This window comes from Meriones unguiculatus, chromosome 5, assembly GCF_030254825.1.
Source record: "Meriones unguiculatus strain TT.TT164.6M chromosome 5, Bangor_MerUng_6.1, whole genome shotgun sequence".
Classification (NCBI taxonomy): Eukaryota; Metazoa; Chordata; class Mammalia; order Rodentia; family Muridae; genus Meriones; species Meriones unguiculatus.
In genome coordinates, this window is record NC_083353.1 from 125978960 (window position 1) to 125998878 (window position 19919).

The window sequence follows — 19919 nt, forward strand, 5'->3', positions numbered from 1 at the left end:
TAGAATTTATACCTCTGCTGAAGACTCATAAATGTATATGCCCCTCACCAAAGATCTTCTTGTTACTGCTCCCTCCCATTTAACAACCCATGGGGCTCATTTTTTTTCTAAGTTTATTCATTTTGTTCTCTGTGTGTTCTGCCTGCATTCATGTCTTTGCACCCTGTGCATGCTTGGTGGTCCCTTTGGCCCTCTCTAGCCTCTCTAGTGCCATTTAATTTATTATTTTTAATTGTGTGTGTGAGTGTGTGTATGTGTGTGTTGTGTTTATGTGAGTGCACTGCCCACAGCGACCAGAAGAAGGCTTATGATGCATTGGAGCTGGAGTTATAGGCAGCTACAAGCTACCCAGTGTGAGTGCTGGGACACAAACTTAGCTCCTGGGCGAGCAGCCACATTCTTCACAACTGAGCCATCTCTTTAGCCCCTCAGTTTCTTGATGTATGATTGAGTCCTAAAGCTTAATAGTTATTAAAAATTAATATTTTAAAAATCAAATTACTTTCTTTTTTTTTTTTTTTTTTTTACTGCCTTCTGACACCCTGGGTGAGAAATGTATAAAGCATGAAGAAGAGTCTTTGGCAGCAGTGAGGATTCTGTCAGTGCTTTGTGAATGATTGGCACTGTGTGGAACTGGCACTATCATTGGTTTGTCTCAAAGAATGAAAATGGTTACAGTGATGACAGGGCTATTTATGACTAATGAGTTTTCTTCTAATGTTCAAGATCCTTTTTTCTAACTTGTGGTTTTTCTTCTCATGTTCAAGGTCCTTTAGCCACTGTTCCCTTCCCTGGCTGATTAGACCTTCTTTAGACTTCTCATAAGTATTTGGCAGTGTGATCTTGAGGGCTTCCAACTAGTGGCTCAGTAGTCAACTGTAATTATATGAAATTTGATATAGTTACATTATGAGGTCCTCTCAATGTTAAATACTAGTGAAAAACATCTGAGCAGGGGGCCTAGGTCCTTTCCATGCGTGGTCTTTCGTTAGGACATCAGTCTCCTCAAGCTCCCCTGGACCCAGATTAATTGCTTCTATTGATCTTCTTGTGGAGCGCCTATCTATTCCCCTCCCCTACTCTTCCATAAGACTCCTTGCGCTCTGCCCAAAGTGTTGCTGTGAGTCTCAGCATCTGCTTTGATCCCCTCCTGGGTGGAGTCTTTCAAAGGACATCTATGGAAGGTTCCTGTCCTATTCTCTCCCTTCAGCAACTTCTGGTGTCTATTCTATTTGCCCTTCTGAATAAGAATTAAGCATCCTCCCTAGGGTCCTCCTTGTTACTTAGCTTCTTTAGGTCTGTGAGTTTAAGTATGGTTATCCTCTATTGTATGGCTAATATTCACTTATAAGTGAGTATAGTCCAGAAATGCTTGTCTTTCTTGGCTTCACTCTGTGTAACACTAGATTACAGCCTTTGCATCTGTAAGGATGTGGAATAGTAATAGGGTGTGCTGCATAGGGTGCATGAATAAGTGAAACTATATGTTTGAATTATTAATAAATGCTAGCCCTGCTTATTGCCTTTTAAAGGGAGCATTGGCTGCAGAGCAACACTCTAATGGAAAGAAGTCCTGGTGTTTTGGAACGCAGACAGCTAGAGTCAAAGTGTATGAAATATACTATAGCTTTGCTACTTTCTGCCTTTGTGAACACCAGTGAGTCATGACTGGTTCCATGTTTCCCCTTTCTGATCTTTATTTGAGATTTTTAACAGAGTTATCACATGAGGCTATTACAAGGGCAAATGTTAATCTTCGTAAAGGTTGATTACCGTGCTTGACATAAACACTCAATAACACAAGTTGTTTTGAAGAGACATAGCTGAGATAAGAGTTTTTTCTTCTGCAGCAAGCAAGCATGGACGGAATGAATGTAGTGATGTGTTTTCATATTGGCACAGCGGGAGTACACTTGGTTATCTGGCTGATAGCCCTTCACTTGAGATTGCAAAGATGCTAGGGAAGGGTCTAAGCAGCTGACAGTCGGGAGTCAGATTGTTCTAGTCATCCATGTCTTAGCTTATTTAAAGGGAAAAACTAACATTGGTGATTTAACAGTTCTTCAGTATTCAATGCTTAATTTTTATGAATTCCCTAGAGAGGGTGGTTTTTCTAATCTCTCAGAACCTCAGAATTTTAGTGTGTGGCCTCACACAAAAAGACTAGATAAAAGACTTTTATTAAAGTGAATGTGTGCGAGCATGTACGTATTTTCTAATGTTCTAAGCTACCCCAGATGGCTCTGCCGCAATCAACAAAGTGTAGTATGAGTCCCTGCCAATAGAGGACTTACCAAGTGTAAGTCCCAGCATTACTGTAGAGGGCATAATGTCTCAGTGAGAGCCGTGCATGCAAGGAAAAATGGGAGGTCTCTGTGTCTTCTACTCAGGTTGACTGGGAGCCTAACACTGCTCTAAAGTTAAAAAAAAAAAAAAAAAAAGCAAAAAAACCTGCAGGCAGAAACTCAGTGAGGATGAACGTAGGAGTACATGCTTGTCATCTGACCCAGGAGAATCATGAACATGAGGCTGGCCTGGGTAGCATACTGAGGCTCTGTCTCAAAACAGCTACAAAAAACTCATGTGCTCATTTCTACTCTTGGTCCTTGCATCACCCCTTGGCTAAGTATCAGATAAAAAACAGTTATATTTAAGTCTTCAGAGAACATGTGATTGTCAGAGAAATAGATGATATCTTTGTTGAATTCTTTAAGCATTCATTCTTATTGGGAAACATTTGGAGAATGCTTGTTTCGGACTTTGCTAGTAAAAAGGATAAGCCAGTCAAATAAAGAATGATTACGTAACAGATTAATTAAACAATAACAAAAGTATGGCAGTGTATACCTGTAATTCTACTCAAAAGACTGAGCAGGCAGTCACAAACTCACAGTCTGCTGGGCTACATAGTGTAACCCTGTCTTAAACAATGAAACAAAGGACTCTAATTACTATGAACACTTACATTGAATGTATAAAAGGGGGAAATTCATGCGGAAGGGAAGTGGTGTGGAGAGATGTAAAGGGAAATGAAAGAACAGGATTGCGCCTGTGTTGCCTATGCTCCGTTCCCTCTTGACCTGTCCTCCCCACCTTCTCGTGTGTGTGTGTGTGTGTGTGTGTGTGTGTGTTTGCTTTTTCTTTTAGACTTTTTTACTCTGCAGTAGTTTTAAACATAACCAAATTTTCCATTGCTCAGAGTATAGGGTACTGTCTGCTTCCATATTCCCTCTCAGAAAAGTTAACTTATTTTTTTCTCTTCCTAGTGTTGACACCATCTTTGTTGATTTAGGCAGTGTCACAGCCCAAGTCTCCATATCCTGGGCCACTGTCTAGCCTCCCGCTGGTCATCCCTTGTTCTTTCTATCCATAGCCTGAGCATTCATCTAGGCATTTCAGAACTTTACCTCATAAAAATTCAAATAATTTTCCTCATCAGAATGCTTTCTACACTCCCTCTAGACTCTCAGTCTGTTGTGTGACTCTCAGTACCTGCTTTTATCTTTTGTTCTTTCTCTTCCTAGGCTTTTTCTTCAAAGATAGAATGTTCTGCAGCTACCTCTATAGACCTAAAGCTCCAAAGCTCTTTGACAATAAGAATGCTGGAGAAAATGTTTTGTGATAGTTTTCTTTGAACTTAACAAAGTTTTCCCTAGGAAAGTGTTAAAATTAAATGTATTTCCATATTCTTCTCTCTTATGGTCCTCTCCCAGCCCTCAGGCTAGGTGTTAAACACAAGGTCTTGAAGAAGCACTCTGTCCAAGTTACATCTTTAGTCCGTGATTTTTAAAAATTATTTCAGATTATGTATATATGTGTATATGCCTGTGTTGATGTGTACATTTGAGTGTGGGAGTGTGGGTGCCCACAGACACCTGTAAATGAAGTTAGAGGCAGTTTAGGAGCCTCACAATGTCAGTGCTGGGAGCCTGGCTTGGTTCATTTGCAAGGACAGTGTCTTCTTAACCACTGAGCCAGCTGTCCATCTTCAGTCCTTGATTGATTGGTTGATTGATTGATTGATTTTGAGGCAGGTTTGTTGTTTTGTTTGTTTGTTTTTGTACCTCTTGTGGGCCTTGAACTTGCTATATAGCCAAGACTGGCTCAATCTCAAAATCTTCCTGCCTCTGTCTTCTTAGTTCTGGGATTACAGGGTAGTATTTCTTTTTATTTTTTTCTTTTTGTGACCAGAAGGACTGTGAAGAAGAAACAAACTGCTGATATGCTAATTTGTGCCCACTTACTGATAGATCTAGCTTTGCTCCACCAGAGGCTTGCTGCCTTCATCTTTGTGCGTGTCAAGTTTACAGACACTTCCTACAAATACTTCTCGGTTTTTGCTTGTCTGCTCAGAGGGAAAATGGGAAGTGGGTATGAAAGATTTGTGTGGTTGGGTTTTGCTGGACTGGACTGAAATGGAGCAGGAACAAGTCTTCATCATCCCAAAATCCATGGCTGTTGCTACAGCTTACCCAGCAAACCACAATGAACTATTTATGTTCTAATAGAAATACATATGTATAAACTCAGGAAGTTCTGCCATTTTTATAAATTTGTTCTTTAAAATATACAATTTTGCCTAGCAAGCCTCTTAATCTCAACATGGGGGTGGGGGGTGGGGGGGACTCTTTCTGAGTTGATGATCAGCCAGATAGATGGACAGATGGATGAACGGGGACACAAACACACACATCACATACACACACTCGCACATGCACCAAAAAAAAAAAAAAAAAACATTTTAAAAGATTGTTTTCTACACTTGGCAGTATTTGGATCATGCCTGGTGTTTTGCAACAGCATTTATATTATATAATCTGTAAGTTAGAAAAAATATCAACTTTAATTTGAAGTTAACAAACAAACATTGGCACAAATGTATATCAGCGTTTCACTTCACTGCTATTTACACAGGAGAAATTAAACACTTCTATAGAGAAGACTAAAGAAGCAACCAAGTTGCTTGTGGGTAGGACTGAAAGTAAAGAGCAAGCAATAGTGATGAAAAGCAGCACCACCTAGCTCACTGATGGAGCTGCCCTGCTGGTAAGCAGGACAGGTGAAAAGTGAAATGGATTCTAGTTGGTTTGCTTTACCATGCTTGTATTTACATTTGGAGGGTCACATATTAGATGTCTTAAAATTGCAGATAATTCCAGAATCTTGGCATATTGTGTTGACAGTTGAATATTGACACTTGAGGCTGAAGATGGCACAGCCAATAAGAGCATTGCTGCACACAGATGCCTGTCATTTCAGCTCCAGGGAGGTCTAAGCCTCTCTCCTGTGCCACCCATACTCATGTGCACAGACCCACAGAGAGACATAAATAAAAAGAAAATAAACCTTTAAAAATATTGAAACATAAGGGTGTGATTTAATGAAAGAATAGAAGCAGTTCTTACTTGTCACATCAAGTTAAATGAAGCACCAAGACCACAGAGTTAAAGTCCAGCCGGTTGGCTTGGCAGTGTGTGTAGTGATTACAGTTAATGATCTTTGAGTGTGCAGCTCTGTGAGTTTGTTTAGAAGTAGGTCATGGCATGCTGAGGTACCAAGTTATTTAAGTTGGATACTGAGCATGCTCATAGGAGGGACCTGCTCCAGAAGATTGCAGTGTGCTTCAGCTTCTGGTGGAAAGAGCAGAAGGAAGAGCTCAGTGTCTTCATTCTGTCAGAAAGCAGAAGCCTGAGGTGAAGAGCACAGTGCAACTTAGTTAGCAAAAGACTATTTGGTGAGTGCTTGGTTTACTCTGCTTTGTCTGTCCTCAGTAAGCTGTCTGTCTGTGCATTTACTTACATCTGTATCTCATTTGTGCTGAGCCGAAGCTGCATGGAGCTAGTACACACAGCTCTGGAGAAAACTGCTCCACACTCTTAAGTGTCGTCCTTCAAAAATACTGTCAGCATTTCTGAGGTGACCAGCTCACAAACTGCTGTGATAACACTCCCCGGTGCCTTCCACAGCAGCATTGCTCTTTGTGCTGAATAGTGGTGGTGGAATTGTGTGCCAAGAGACCATGATTTTTCTGTTCAGGCAGTTTAGCGTTCTTGTTTTTTGCAAACTCATATTTCACTGTTCTTGCTTTGTAGTAAAATCACAACTTTTGCCTTTACAGTTCTATCCTATATTTGGTAAAGTAATAGATTAAGACTTGTTTAGCATAAGGTCAGTTATTCAATGAAAATAAAAGTGTGTTTATAGTAATGTACACATATTTAGGTGGTTCAGAAAAAATTTTGCTTGACAATACAGCTAGTCATTTAAAATTAGAACGTAAAACGAAAACAACAGTACATTTTAAGTGCACTACAATTCTATATCCAGGTTTGGAATCTGTTCTGTTTTTAGCTATTGCATTAACTATGGAAGAGTATGGAACAATGTTTTGCTGTTTTTAGTTGCTTGCTAGGAAGATAATCTTAAGTATGATTTTCAATTTTTAATCTGAAGTGTTTATGTTTTAGCATGGACTTTAAAGAAAGATACTTTATGTGTTTTCACATATTTTATTCTTAAAACACCAGGTAGTATTTATAATCTTTTATTGTTGTTTTTAGTGAAGACTATGCTTTACTATTTGGAATAAATAGCATTGACAACAAGTCTTCTGGGTATTCTGCAGAGTCAAATTCTGCCTCCGAGCTTGGGATAACTGCTATAGCTTTTGAAGATTTGAGAGAAAGCATAAAATTACCATGTATCTTTCCTTGGGAAAAATTGTGTTATACACCTGAATGTCAGGTAGGGAGTTTGAGGGTTAGCGGATACTTTGAAGAATGTGTGGGGAGAATACTGAACTCTCAGTGCTGTACGTGCCCTGCAGTTATGTGATGCTTTCCTAAAATACCTCAATTGTGTGAACTGCCCCCGCTATGCCATTTTCCAGGATCGGCACATGGGAAGGAGGTGGGTGTGCATTGGAGATGCATAAAGAGAAGGTTAGCAGTTAGACATGGAGGTGGGTGAAGGTGCTCAGGAAATCTGTCCCATTTCTCAACATTGACTCCTACTCGTGACCTTGGGTATCACAAGTATCATTTGTCTGCACTTATTTTTAGTATAAGACTTTGCTGTGTAAATAGCAAGTTCTATAAAGTGTCTACTATGTTTATTGCCTGTGCTGTGCCTGGATTGAGACTATAACACACTGCCGTGAGACAGTAAGCAGCTCCACTTTTATGAATTTTGCTGACTTTTCTCTAAGTATTTCAGATGAACAAAATGTGTAAATCTCTGTTGATGTCAGAGTTAATTGGTGTATTTAGTCCTGTTTGCCTCTCCTCATTGAGCACTACAGCTCTTCAGTAGAAGAGAGACAACAAAAGACTTACTTTTTGTTGTTGTTGTTGTTGTTTAAGCACATAGAACCAGTGGGAAAGATGCAAGGAAGGGAATGTGAAACGTTGCTGATTGCAAAGGCTGCCTGGCTCTAAAGGAAGCATAGGTCTGTTGTTCATAGTCAAGCCAGTGTGTTCATCTCCCAATGAAGCGACACTCATTTAACCTCTGCAACACTCACCGGCACTGGAAGCTCCTGAAGGGCCCTGAGTGATAATGGGCCCTGTTATCAAGTCATTTGAAAAAAGCAAGCTATGAAGGCTTTTACAGAGAATGTGGCCTTTTCCCATGCTGATCAAGGACTTAATTTCTCCTGGAACATAGTTTTCTTTGAAAAGAAAAACTATAAAGCCACTAAATATTTGGCAGGCATTCTGATAATCCAAGCAGGAGCTCTGCTCAGTATAGACGTGAGTGAGGCCACCCTACTGGGGAAGAGTTCCAAGGCAAGGCGTGTGCATGGTGAGCCTTAGCTAACAGGGCCAGCCATATGCTAAAACTACCTTCTTAAAGTTGTGCAATGCCCCAACCAAGGTTTTTGCAAAACCACGAAGCATAGACAGATACTACGTCAGGATTGTGCGGTGAAAGAGTGGTGAAGTACCACCTTCCCGATGGTGAGTGCTCTCTGTCACGAACAACTCCACATTTGGCTAAGGCTGAGGATCTGGCTTGCTTCCATGTCTGTGGACCTATCTGCATTGCCCACGTGGCACGCTGGGGTTGGCTACCCAGAGGCTATTTAAGCTGTGGGCTGGCTTTCCCCAGGGTCCGAGGATTGTTCAAGGTTTCTGAATAAACTGCATTGAAAAAAAAAATAAATAAATAAAATTAAAAAAAAAAGAGTGGTGAAGTAGAGACTTTTATAATTCTCTCAAGTTTCTGTTTTTCTTAGTCCTTAGTCAGATGTGGTGGGCATGCCTAGAAAACAGTGCTCAGGAGACAGAGGCACTCCAGGCCAACCTGGGCAGTAGATAGCCAGATTTTGTCTTTTGAGGGAAAAAGACAAGGTTTTCATTGATTATTTCTGTTAAAAAAAAAAAAAAAAAAACTTTCAGAAGATGTTATTTGTAGTAAGAAAGGAAGTTGCTGTTGCAGTCTGGTAGACCTGGACACCTGATCCATTTCCTGCTATCTATAATTTCATGTAGATATCATCATTTCACTGGATTTTTTTAAACTATAAATAGAAATATGTCTAATTTTTTTAATATGAGAAAATCAAGGTTATTTTTAGACAGGTGTTAGTAGCAAAAGAGCTGATCAAATAAGTGTTACCTTAATTTCATAATTAAAAAAATATTATGTATCTTATTTTAAAACCCAGTCTTGCAAAAGCATAATTATTTATTTAAAATTATTTATGTATATAGTTTGTATGTATGAGTGCTCTGTCTGCATGTATGCCTGTATACCAGTAAGGGGCATCAGATCCTATTACAGATGCTTACTGGAAATTGAACTCAGGACCTCTTGAAGAGCAGCCAGTGCTTTTAAATGCTAAGCCATCTTTCTAGCCTCCAAGCGTACTGATTTATAAACAATATACTTAGTGTGTTTTATTTTATTAGATTTATTTATGTGTATGAGTATTTTGCTCAAATATATGTCTGTGTACCACATACAAGTCGTGCTTGAGGAGTAGGAAGAGAGTGTTGAATCTCCTGGAACAGGAGTTATGGATAATTATGAGCTGACATTGGATTCTGGGAATCAAGCCCAGGTCCTCTGCAAGAACAGGTGTTCTTAACCACTGAGCCATCTCTCCATAACAATATCGTCAAGAGAGAGAGAGACAGAGAAACAGAGAGAGAGAGAGAGTTCATTTTTTTAAACCAGCTTTATTTTGCACTGTTTTTGTTTTATTTTATTTTGGCTTTTGAGACATCACTATAGACAGTGGTGGCCTTGAACTCTTGGTCCTTCTACATCTACCTTCTAAGTAGAATTATCTCCAGTCCTGGTTCCACATCAACTTTACTCCTGTGTGCTCCTGCTGTAATCTGCACAGTAGGAGCATTAAATAGACTTGACTAAGTTTCACTCTGGTTTAGCCAGTATTATAGCCCCATCACTTGGAAGGCAGGAGAATCAGGAGTTTCCAAACATCCTTAGTTATATAAAAATTTTAAGGCCAGCCAGGGCCACACAAGACCCTGTCTTTAAAAACTACTTTTAAAAATTATTTTCACATGCTCACTTCAGCAGCACATATACTAAAATTGGAACGATGCAGAGATTAGCATGGCCCCTGCGCAAGGATAACATGCAAATTCGTGAAGCGTTCCATATTTTTTTAAAATCTGTACACCTAAGGAAGCTAATCAGGAAGGAGGACTCTGGCTAAGATGCTCAATCCCCATTCAGAAAGGCAAAGAGGGTGGACATTGGAGGAGGGAGAAAACAGGAAAAGGCTGAAAGAAGAGCCTTTGAGAGGCCCTCTGTAACAGCCTACAACAGAGGGCCTCTGAAAGGCTCTGCCCTGTAGGGTATTGAGGCAGGTGCTGAGACTCATAGCCAAACTTTGTACAGAGTACAGGGAATCTTATGAAAGAAGTGAGAGATAATAAGACCTGGAGAGGACAGGAGCTCCACAAGGACAGCAACAGATCCAAAAAGTCTGTGCCCAGGGGTCTTTTCTGAAACTGATACTACAGCCAAGGATCACTCATGGAGATGGCCTGGAACCCCTGCACAGAGGTAGCCAAATGGCCTCCATAGTAATGGGGACAGGGACTGTCTCTGACAGGAACTGATTGGCCTGCTCTTTGATCACCTCCCCCTGAGGGGGGAGCAGCCTTACCAGGCCACAGAGGAAGACAACAAAGCCACTCCTGATGAGACCTGATAGACTAGGATGAGAAGGAAAGGGAGGAGGACCTCCCTTATCAGTGGACTGGGAGAGGGACACAGGTGGAGAAGAGGGAGGGTGGGATTGGGAGGGCAGGAGGAAGGGAGGTACAGGGGGGATGCAAAGTGAATAAACTGTAATTCATAAAAATAATTTAAAAATAAAAAATTATTTTCACTATTTTTAACTATAGTTATGTGTGTGGCATATGAGTGCAGACAACACTGATGGCAGGGGTGTCAAATGCCCCTGGAGCTAGAGCTGCAGATGGTTGTGGTGTAGGTCCTAGGAGAGCAGAATATATGCTTAACCATTGAGCCATCTCTCCAGCCTCAGCTTTTCCCCCAGATGTTTTTTTTTTTTTTTTTTTTTCTGTTACTGTAAGAGCCATGTCAACTAAAATTACATTTAGGTGAGTGTGAATTTCTCATTTAGTCGAACTGGACAGGCCAGTGTGTGGTTGGCATTCACCACATGTAGATTTGTTTGGTTTCATTCTGTTGGGGGCAGGGTGGAAAGCCAGAACTCTAGAGAGGTTATTCTCTGTCTTTGTGATGATTGCTGTTCTAATAAAACTGTTAAGACAGTCAAACTGAAGCCTACCATGGTGGTGCACACCTTTAGTCCTAGACCTCAGGGAGGCAGAGGTAGATGGATCCCTGTGAGTTCATGCCCAGCCTGGTCTACAAAATAAGTCCAGGCAAGGCTACGTGTAGCCTGTCTCAGAAAAGAAAGAAAGAATCAAACTAAAGCCAGGTGGTGGTGGCACACACCTTTATTCTAGTACGTGGGAGGCAGAGGCAGGTGTATTTCTGACTTCCAGACCAGCCTGGTCTATGGAGCAAGTTCCAAGGCAGCTAAGGCTATACAGAGAAATGCTGTCTTGAAAAACAAACAAACAAATAAGAATCCAACTGAGATTATTAGCTACTATTATGTGGCTCAGTTTTTTGTAATTATTTGTACCCAGTAAATTCTGAGTTCCATGAGTGATGCTACTCAGTATAACTCTTCAGTGGTAGGGCAGGTCAGCTATGACACAGGCAAAGAACATGTCAAGTAGTATCTTCCCAGAGTCCTATACTTTGTCTTTTCTCTGCTCTATTTCTTCTGGTATATGGCTTTTTGGCAAATTTAAGGTGGTTCAGTAGACGATATAAAAGTAGTATATGTTAAGGAGTTCTCAGGTATGAATGACTTAAGATAGTGTCTTAGTGTTGTATTTCTGTGAAGAGATGCCATAACCATGCCAAACTCTTATAAAAATACATCATTTAAGTGGGGCTGGCTCGCAGTTTCAGAGGTTTGATCTGTTATTTTCATAGTGGAAAGAAGCATAGTGATGTGCAGGGACATGGGGCTGGAGAAGTTGAGAGTTCTACATCCAGGTCTGTGGACATCAGGAAGAGCTTTTGAAACCGTAAAGCCCACCCCCAGTGTCAGGCTTCCCCCAGCAAGGGCTTACCTCCTATTTTCTCCTGGGTAGTGCCAATCTCTGATGACTAAGTGTCCAAATATATGAGGCAGTGGGGCCATTCTTATTCACTCCACCACAATAGGTTCATTAGAATTATGTGATTGCTTACCCTAAGCCAACTGTAGTTGAGCTAGTAGCAACATGGCTCCCACGCACACAGAAAGTGCATCTGTAGCATCTGTAGCTCAGCTTCCGTCTAGAATGGTCTCAGGGTTTTGATGGTCAAAACCTTTAGTTTGTCAGCTTCTCTGATTGTAGCTCTTTGGTGGTTTCCTCTGGACTCGTTTTGTATTATAGCTGTTTAATCATTTCTTTTTCTTGAAGTCATTCTGGTTTTCTTCACATCCGTCTACTCTCATATCTAGGTCTTTGCTAACGACTGTTTCATATGAATCCTTCAGGAAGCTAAATGCTATAATTGAGTGTGCTCTACATGTATTTCCCATTCAAGTGCTAGATTGGAGCTCAGTCCCCACAGTAGAGGGGTGTTGAGGTGGCAAGTTTCTTAGTTTCGAGGTCTAATGGTTGGACCGTGTCTGTGTTTGGTGCTTTTCTTGGACTCTGGCACAGGATTGGGTTGCTGTAAAAAGAAGAGCCTGAGTTTCTCACTATCTCCCATGTGATTCCTCCACATTATGTTCCCCCATTGTAATCTCATCTGTGTAGAGGTCCTCGTCAGTGTCCAAACAGTGACTTTCTGCTTCTAAAACACTAAACCAAATGCATCTCTTTTATGTTTTCTCAGCTGTTGTTTTTGTTACATAAATAGAAAACAGAATGTTCACTACATGTGTGCGTTTGAGTCTAATTAATTCCCTCTTAACATTCTCGGTTGTGTGTGAGCTGTTTCCTTTAGGAGTTGTCACCTGAAGAGTAACAAGTAAGGACCAGTGCTGGCAAGGTGGCCCAGCAGTTAAGCTGCTGGCTACACAAGCTTGGCCCATGACCTTGATCCTCTCAGTCCACAGAAAGGTGGAAGAAGAGAGAGGACTTCAGAAAGTTGCCCTCTAAACTCCACACATACCACACTCAAGCACTGCAACAATAGTAATAAAGGTTAGAGACGAAAAGTGAGGACTCACCTAAAATAAAAGCAGTAATAGTGACAGTAGCCTCTTGGGTTTGTCTTTATTTTTGATACTACCTCAATTTACACAGGCCGGTGGCCGAAGGTAACGTGAGTTGCAGATCTGCCGGCGGTAATTCTAGGTTTCTAAGCATTCAGAACCTTCTTTTCTTCCACATAGAAATCTTATTCTCCTGCCTCCCCTCTGTTACTGCTGGGCTTGGGGGAGGCTGTCTCCGATCTGTCCTGTCTAGAGTGAATTTTCATTTGACAAGCTGTTGGCATGCTTCCTTACACATCTACATCTGTCCTACATTTTCATTGGAGTCTAGCCTTTAAAATGGTTTGAACTGGGGCTGGAGAAATGTCTCAGTGGTTAAGATCACTCACGGGCTGCTCTTACAGAGGACCTGGATTTGATTCCGAGCAACAGATGGTGGTTCTAACCATCTGTTCCTCTGGATGCCTCCAACAACACCAGGTATGCACGTGGTACATAGATATTCACGTAGGCAAAATCCCATATATAAGTAATTTGTATTATTTGAATTGCAGTATATACCATAATCCTCAGTTCTTCAACTAAATGTGTGGACCCCTCCCTTCATTCCAATTTTGAGTATTCAATTGTTTTTCTTTCTCATGATATACGATTCCTTCCCTGGTATCCTGAATGCTGCTGGGGTGGTTGGAAAATAGCCTTTATTCCCATGTTGACTGGAATCTTAGACCTTCTGCCTTGTCATTGAAATATCTGTCAGCTGCCCTGCTATTCCACTTGCTCACTTCAGGGACTTTTTGTTTGATGTTCTTTGAGAAATTGATAATTGGATTTAGTTGTAGCTTGCCTTGAGTTCGAGCATCCCTGTTATATCTGAAATCTAGCTTGAAGAGCAGTTTTCCTTGTGTTTAGCCATTGGCTGTGTGTACTCTCTAGTTCTCATTTACTCTGAGAAGAGCGAGCACAAATAAATGCTAATGGATCTGGGGCCACGACTTCTTACTCTTTACTGCTTAGGAGCTCCAGGTGAGATGGTTGCCGTACCCCACTATGATCTATTACTTTCCCTGAGACTGGAGATAGATACTAAGTTTGGTATCTTGGTGGCTTACTAGCTATATTTAACCAAAAGTAACATGTCAGATGTTGAATGTACAATTTAGTAAGCCTAAAATAAAAACAAATATGTGTCCTAGCAAAATCTTTTTTTACATTCTGAGGTTTTTAACATTTTTCAAATATAAATTGAAAATACTTGGGGGCTGAGAGGATGTTTCAGTGGGTAAGAGTGCTTGCTCTGCAAGCATGGGGCCTGAATTCAGATACCCAGTGTGCACCTAGAGCGATAGGCATGGTTGCATGTGCCTATCATCCCAGCCACTCCTGCCCACCCAGCCTCCAATTCAGTGAGGCCCGATCCTAAGGCAACAAGGTGGTGAACTTTGTGTGGGGCCTACATGGGCACTACCAGCATAGACTGCATACACACACAAGTAAAATAAGCAAATAGATTAACTCTGCTTTGCAAAGATATGAAATGACAGATCCTAGCATGGGGTCTATACTGAAAACCAGGAGAATCCTCCAAATGATGTCATTTGGCTTAGAAGAGTTTTCATGGGAGTTCAGAGTTAGTTCAAGAAATTGATTGGTCACTGGCTTCTTGGAATGAAGTCATCTTGGTAGCTCTGTTCTCTCTGAAACAATTCTTTGGGCTTTTTTTCCTTGCTTATATAAACAATGACATTTTTCCTTTGTATATTAAAAAATAGATACATCTTACATAAAACTACCAATTTTCTTTGGTGTAAACCTTTTCCTTGAGAAAATCTCTGAACTGTATAGGTCAGTTAGAAAGTATGATTTGTCTACTAAAGGCAATTTTATGAATTTACCAGAAACCTTTGTTTTTAGAAGAAGTGCTAGTGCAGCAAGGAGGAGGTGGGAAGAGAGAGTGCACAGTACAGTTAATATCTAGCCAGCTGTGCATCCAGGAAATAGATAACTGAACCTTAGAAAATAGGGCCAAAGCTCTCCCATATAAACAAATGTAAATCTTAAGGGAAAGAACAGGAGGGTTGGCAAAGCCAGCACTGCTTCCTCCTGTTGTAACCACCACATCCCTCATTTTCTGTCTACTAAGAGCTAAGAATTTAAAAAAGTATCTTTTGAGCCTGGTGACAGCGGCAGTGAAAGCCTAATCCCAGGCCTCAGGAGGTAGAGGTAGGCAGAGCTTCATGAGAGTTTGAGGCCAGTGTGGTGTACAGAGTAAGTTTCAGGGTGGTTAAGGCTACAGAGAAAAAACCCTGGAGAGAGAGAGAGAGAGAGAGAGAGAGAGAGAGAGAGAGAGAGAGAGAGAGAGAGAGAGAAAGTTCAATCTCTGTAAAGCTGACATAAAAGTAGGAGAAATTGTCCATTGAAATTGTCCAAAGATTGTCCTCTGACCTCCACATATGTTTCATGGCATATACTTGTGTATGCATGCATGCACACAAACAAACACATACACATTTTTAAAAAGTAAAAGAAATAAAATAAAATTTTAATCATTATAAAGCAGTCTCAAAGCTAGCCAATATAATACACTGAATTTTGGCTTCTTGGCTAAGTTGAGTCTTTAAAGGTCAGATTATAATTTAACAATAATTATTCAATTTACAAATAAAATTAATCACAGGAGTTAGTATAGTGCTGATTTTAGTACAGATTATATCTGTATTTATGGAGTGTTTTATTTTGTAACAAGTTCTCATGTGGTACCTGATGGCCTCAAATAGGCCAGGTAGCTAAGGCTGGCTTTGAACACACTTAATTCCCTGGCTTATATGTCTTGGAACTAGGATTGTAGGTGTGAACCACCGAGCCCAGCTTATATTTGTTTTGTTGTTGTAGTAGTTTTCTAGAATATATACAGCAAATTAATCATGGTGGCTTACATCTATAATCCCAGTACCCAGGACTGAGGCAGGAGGATCACCATGAATTTGAGGCCAGCCTGGGTTAGATAGCAAGGTCCTATCTTAAAACATCGACAGAAACAAAAATTCAATATGATCATTGAAGTACAGCTAAGACCTAAAGGCTTACACCTTCCCTCCTTCACAGTGAAAGGAAAGAGCAGGAGAGCCAAAAAACACCTGTTGGCTTGTCCAGAGACAGCATCTCGTGCATTTATAAGAGATGTCAGTGCAGCAATAGGCAAGTGTGTGCAGTGTTTGCAGCAAGCAAGCAGGTGGCCTAAGGTTTTTCACAGCAGCCGCCACTGGAGGTAAGCTGTGAGGACAGTACTGCCACACTTCAGTACAGACAGTGCTGAGGGGTGCCCAGCTTATAAAGTCCTTCCATTAGTTAGGTTATATGTGGTATGTGTGCGCGTGAGTGTGTCTGTGTTTCCCAGGCAGGGTTTCACCTTTTAGTCCACACTGATCCCAATTATCTTGGCCTCCTGAGTGCAAGGGTTACAGGTGTGCACCCACAACTGGCTAGTTGGTTAGGTTGTGTTGAGGTAAATCCTAAGTTGTCTGATAACCCCAGCAAGGCAGAGGCAGGTGGCTCTCTATTGAGGCCAGCCTGGTCTGTCTGCTACAGCTGCTGCTGCAGTCTGCCTGCTATGATTCCTTTTAAAAGATACTTCTCTCTTAGTTTTTCTTCCTCTCTGACAAACTGTTGTCCAAGATTTTTTCAATACTGTCAATTGTAACTGTCATATTTCAGTTTTGATGGCATTTTACAGTCAAAGCAGAACTAACATACAGCAGTATTGTCTGAATGAAGTAAACGCATTGCTGGTATTTGCTTTTGATCATCAGTAGTGGAGATGCTGAATACTTCAATTCTATGTTATAATTTTGACTTTTAAACTCATGTGGAAAATTAATAAAACCACAGGAGAGATTTGTGAAGCTTTCTAGACCCTTGTTTTCTGTGCTCACACTCCCTCCACTATGCGAGGGAGAAGATGACAAATGAGAGACTACAGCACAATAGAACAAGCTTGCAAAAGCAATAGATAAGTTGCTTATGTGGAGTATGTGTGGGCTCTGATGGGTTACTAGGTAGACACAGGGTTTGTGTGTGCAATGTGAAAAGCCTAATTTAATATGAGACCCAGCACACTGTGCTCAGTAAAGTTTAATTGTGCTTGATAATGCTGCTGCCACCGCCATCAAGCCTGTTGTGGGGAAAAGGTGGGAATTTAAATCAGAGCATATGTGTGCAAGGGGTATGATGAAAAATATGTGTGTGGGGTCCTGGAGAGATGGCTTGGCAGTGGAGAACACTGGCTGTTCTTCCAGGGGCCCTGAGTTCCCAGTACCCACAGAGCAGTTCACAACCTTGAGATCTCATGAGATCTGATGCCCTCTTCTGGCATGCATATGTACATGCAGACAAAACACTTATATAAATAAAATACATAAATCTTAAAAAAAAAAAATACAGTGCATGAGAAAATTTAGAAGGTCAGTCCAGAGACCCATGGTCAGAGCTAAAGAGCATTTAGCAGAGTCCAAGAATATAAAAATTTCCAGGTGTCAAAAGCTGTGTAGATACCAAAAGAATGAGAATCAGAGGCCGTTGTTATGCTGATCATGAGACTATTGATTGACCTTTAGCAATGCAGTTTCAACAGAATGATTGACATGAGCTCTAGAAGAGTTTGGCTGGGAGAAGATGGAAGAACACTATCTGTCATTGTCCCCAAACAAATGTATCTGCTCTTCAAGAGCTTATTCTGAGACCAGTAAGATCAGGCTAAGCTCGAGCTTGAAGGCCATGTAGTAGAAGGAAAAACTGCTTCTGCAAGTTATCCCTGACTCCCCAACCCCCACCTCCACCTCAACTGCAGGTTGGCATGTGTGCCCCCCCACAGACACACACAATAAATAACTAAAGGAATGTTTTTAAAAACATAAAGCCATGGCTTGCTCCTGTTTAGCTAGGCGATAGCCATTCTAATGGATGCATGCTGTTTGAAGGCCCATCACCCGACATTGTCAAGGGACCACTAGTTGATACTGGTTTCTTCAGTAAACTAAAATGGATGACAGTCTTCCGAGACTTTTTTTTTTTTTTCAAAACTTGAGACTTGAAAAGCAACTGGGCTTTCTGGGACCTGGGGTGTGAGCTGGAAAAGGTCAGGGCTTGGATCTTAGTGCTGTGCTGCCGCAGATACTGCCCCACAGAAAGTGACAGGCTGCCAGGAGGGTTTGCTGGAGGTGTGTGCTCCATTTTGTTACATGGTCGAACCAAATTAAATTTGCCTAAACCCCAGCTCTTACAACCTGAGCAATTCAAAAAGTGTGAAGTCCCTGGGTTTTTATTTAACATGTATTTTTATTCTTTTTATTTCTGTGTGGGGGTCTGTGTAGAGAATGCCACGTGTGTGGGTCGGCTGGGAAGAGTGTGGGGTCCTTTGAACTGGAGTTACGGGCTGTTGAGAGCGACCTGCTGGAGAGGAAAGGGCTAAACTCAGGTCTTCTGGAAGTGCAGGCACTTCTCACCGCTGAGTGTCTCTCCTGCCATAGCACAAGTGGGTCCTAACAAATACCAACTAGTCAGTTGGTAAGAACAGTAATGGGGACTGCTAAACACCCACATAGATATGTTTAGGAAATGATCTTTACTGAGACCCAACAGGAGCAAGAAAGAACATATTCTTAACTACTTAAAAATTCGTGTTCTCAGCAATCACATCCAAAAATGTTCTACCGTAGAGATAGCTCCATAAAATGTACTATTTTTATTTTCTCTGAAAATGTGCTTCAAGATTGTCTGATTGATTTTGCCCTAGTCAGAAAGGAGGGAATTTCAATAACTTGTCTACCATCCCCAAACAGAGCCTGAACCCAGGGCTTAATGCATGCTGGGCAAGTGTTCTACCACTGAGTTAGATTCCCAGCTCTGAAGAATTTATACATAGGAAGCACAAATGCTATATCCACAGAGAACTCAAGTTCCCTGGAGAGCCCCCGAGTTATCCAGTCATGTGGATCTGTTCCACTTACTTCCTTTTGTGGATCAGTAAGTCATCCTGGACCACAGAATCAATTTACTGTTTTATTCTCTTTTGTTCTACATGTCTTTTTTTTTTTTTTCCCCGAGACAGGGTTTCTCTGTGTAGCCTTGGATGTCATAGATGCTCTTTGTTGACCAGACTGGCAGTCACAGCAGTATGCCTGCCTCAGCCTCCCTGAGTGCTGGGATCAAAGGTGTGCACCACCACACCCAGATATGTTTTATAATTTTTAAGACGTCACTAAATATTACTAAAAGAAACTATAAGAAGATATAAAATGTTTAAAATATACTTATATTTTCAAAATTGATATGGAATTAAACATTTTTATGACATCTTAATTTTAGTCTGGGAAAGTAGTATTTATTTGGGGGGAAATATTTATTTCTAGTTTGTATGTATGGCTGTTTTGCCTGTATGTTTGTCTATGCATTGTGTGCATGCAAGCCCCATAGAGTTCAGAAAAGAATGTCAGATTCCTTGGCACTGGAATTACAGATGGTTGTGAGCTACCATGTGGGTTCCAGGATTTGAACTTGGGTCCTCTGGAAAAGCTCTGAACTACTTAGAGTGATATCTCTCGTCTCTTGTTTTGTTTTTTAGATGCATTGTCTTATATCCCTGACTGCCCTCAAGCTATGGGATAATCTTGAACTTCTGGTAGTCATGCTTCTACCTTCCTTGTATCACCACAGCTCATTCTGTGCAATGTTGAGGACTAAACCCAAAGCTTCATGCATAGCTCTACTACTGTGCTACATACTCAACTCTCTTCTTTTTCTAGTTCTGACTTGGATTAGCAATGACTTAAGTAGATGAATTTTACTGTGCATTGAATACCTACAGACAACTTATTACTTAAAAGCACTTTGAGGGTTGGAAAGATGGCTCTGCAGGTAAAGTGCTTGACACATAGCTTGAGGACTTGAGTTCATACACCCAGAATGCATGTAAAAGCCAGATGGTAGCTGTAATATCAGCTGTGTTAAGGCAGGAGGATCCCTGGGACGTCTGTGGTCCAGTTCCTCTGGCATTCACAGTGGGAGACAATTAAGAGAATTCTATCTGACAACAAGGTGGAAAGGATGGACTGACACTAGAAGCTGTCCACTGACTGTATCATGAGCTCACATGTGCTATGTACAAATATCTTTCTTAAAAATAAAA

At 41.0% G+C, this 19919-nt stretch overlaps 1 protein-coding gene and 1 non-coding gene across 31 annotated transcripts in view; both read left to right on the forward strand.

Annotated features, from left to right (window-relative positions):
* Plekha5 (pleckstrin homology domain containing A5) overlaps window positions 1-19919 on the forward strand; it is a 184414-nt gene that overhangs the window by 59425 nt on the left and 105070 nt on the right. Inside the window, exon 1 of one of the 30 annotated variants that reach the window (XM_060384356.1) lies at window positions 5583-5734. The exons of the other annotated variants lie outside the window; for them this stretch is intronic. The gene's annotated coding sequence lies outside the window, so the exon portion shown is untranslated. Of the gene's footprint in view, window positions 1-5582; window positions 5735-19919 lie in introns of those variants that run through there. 30 annotated transcript variants of the gene reach the window in all.
* Window positions 9534-9637, forward strand: LOC132654394 (U6 spliceosomal RNA). Its single transcript, XR_009592048.1, has one exon. It is a non-coding gene; the product is annotated as a U6 spliceosomal RNA (small nuclear RNA).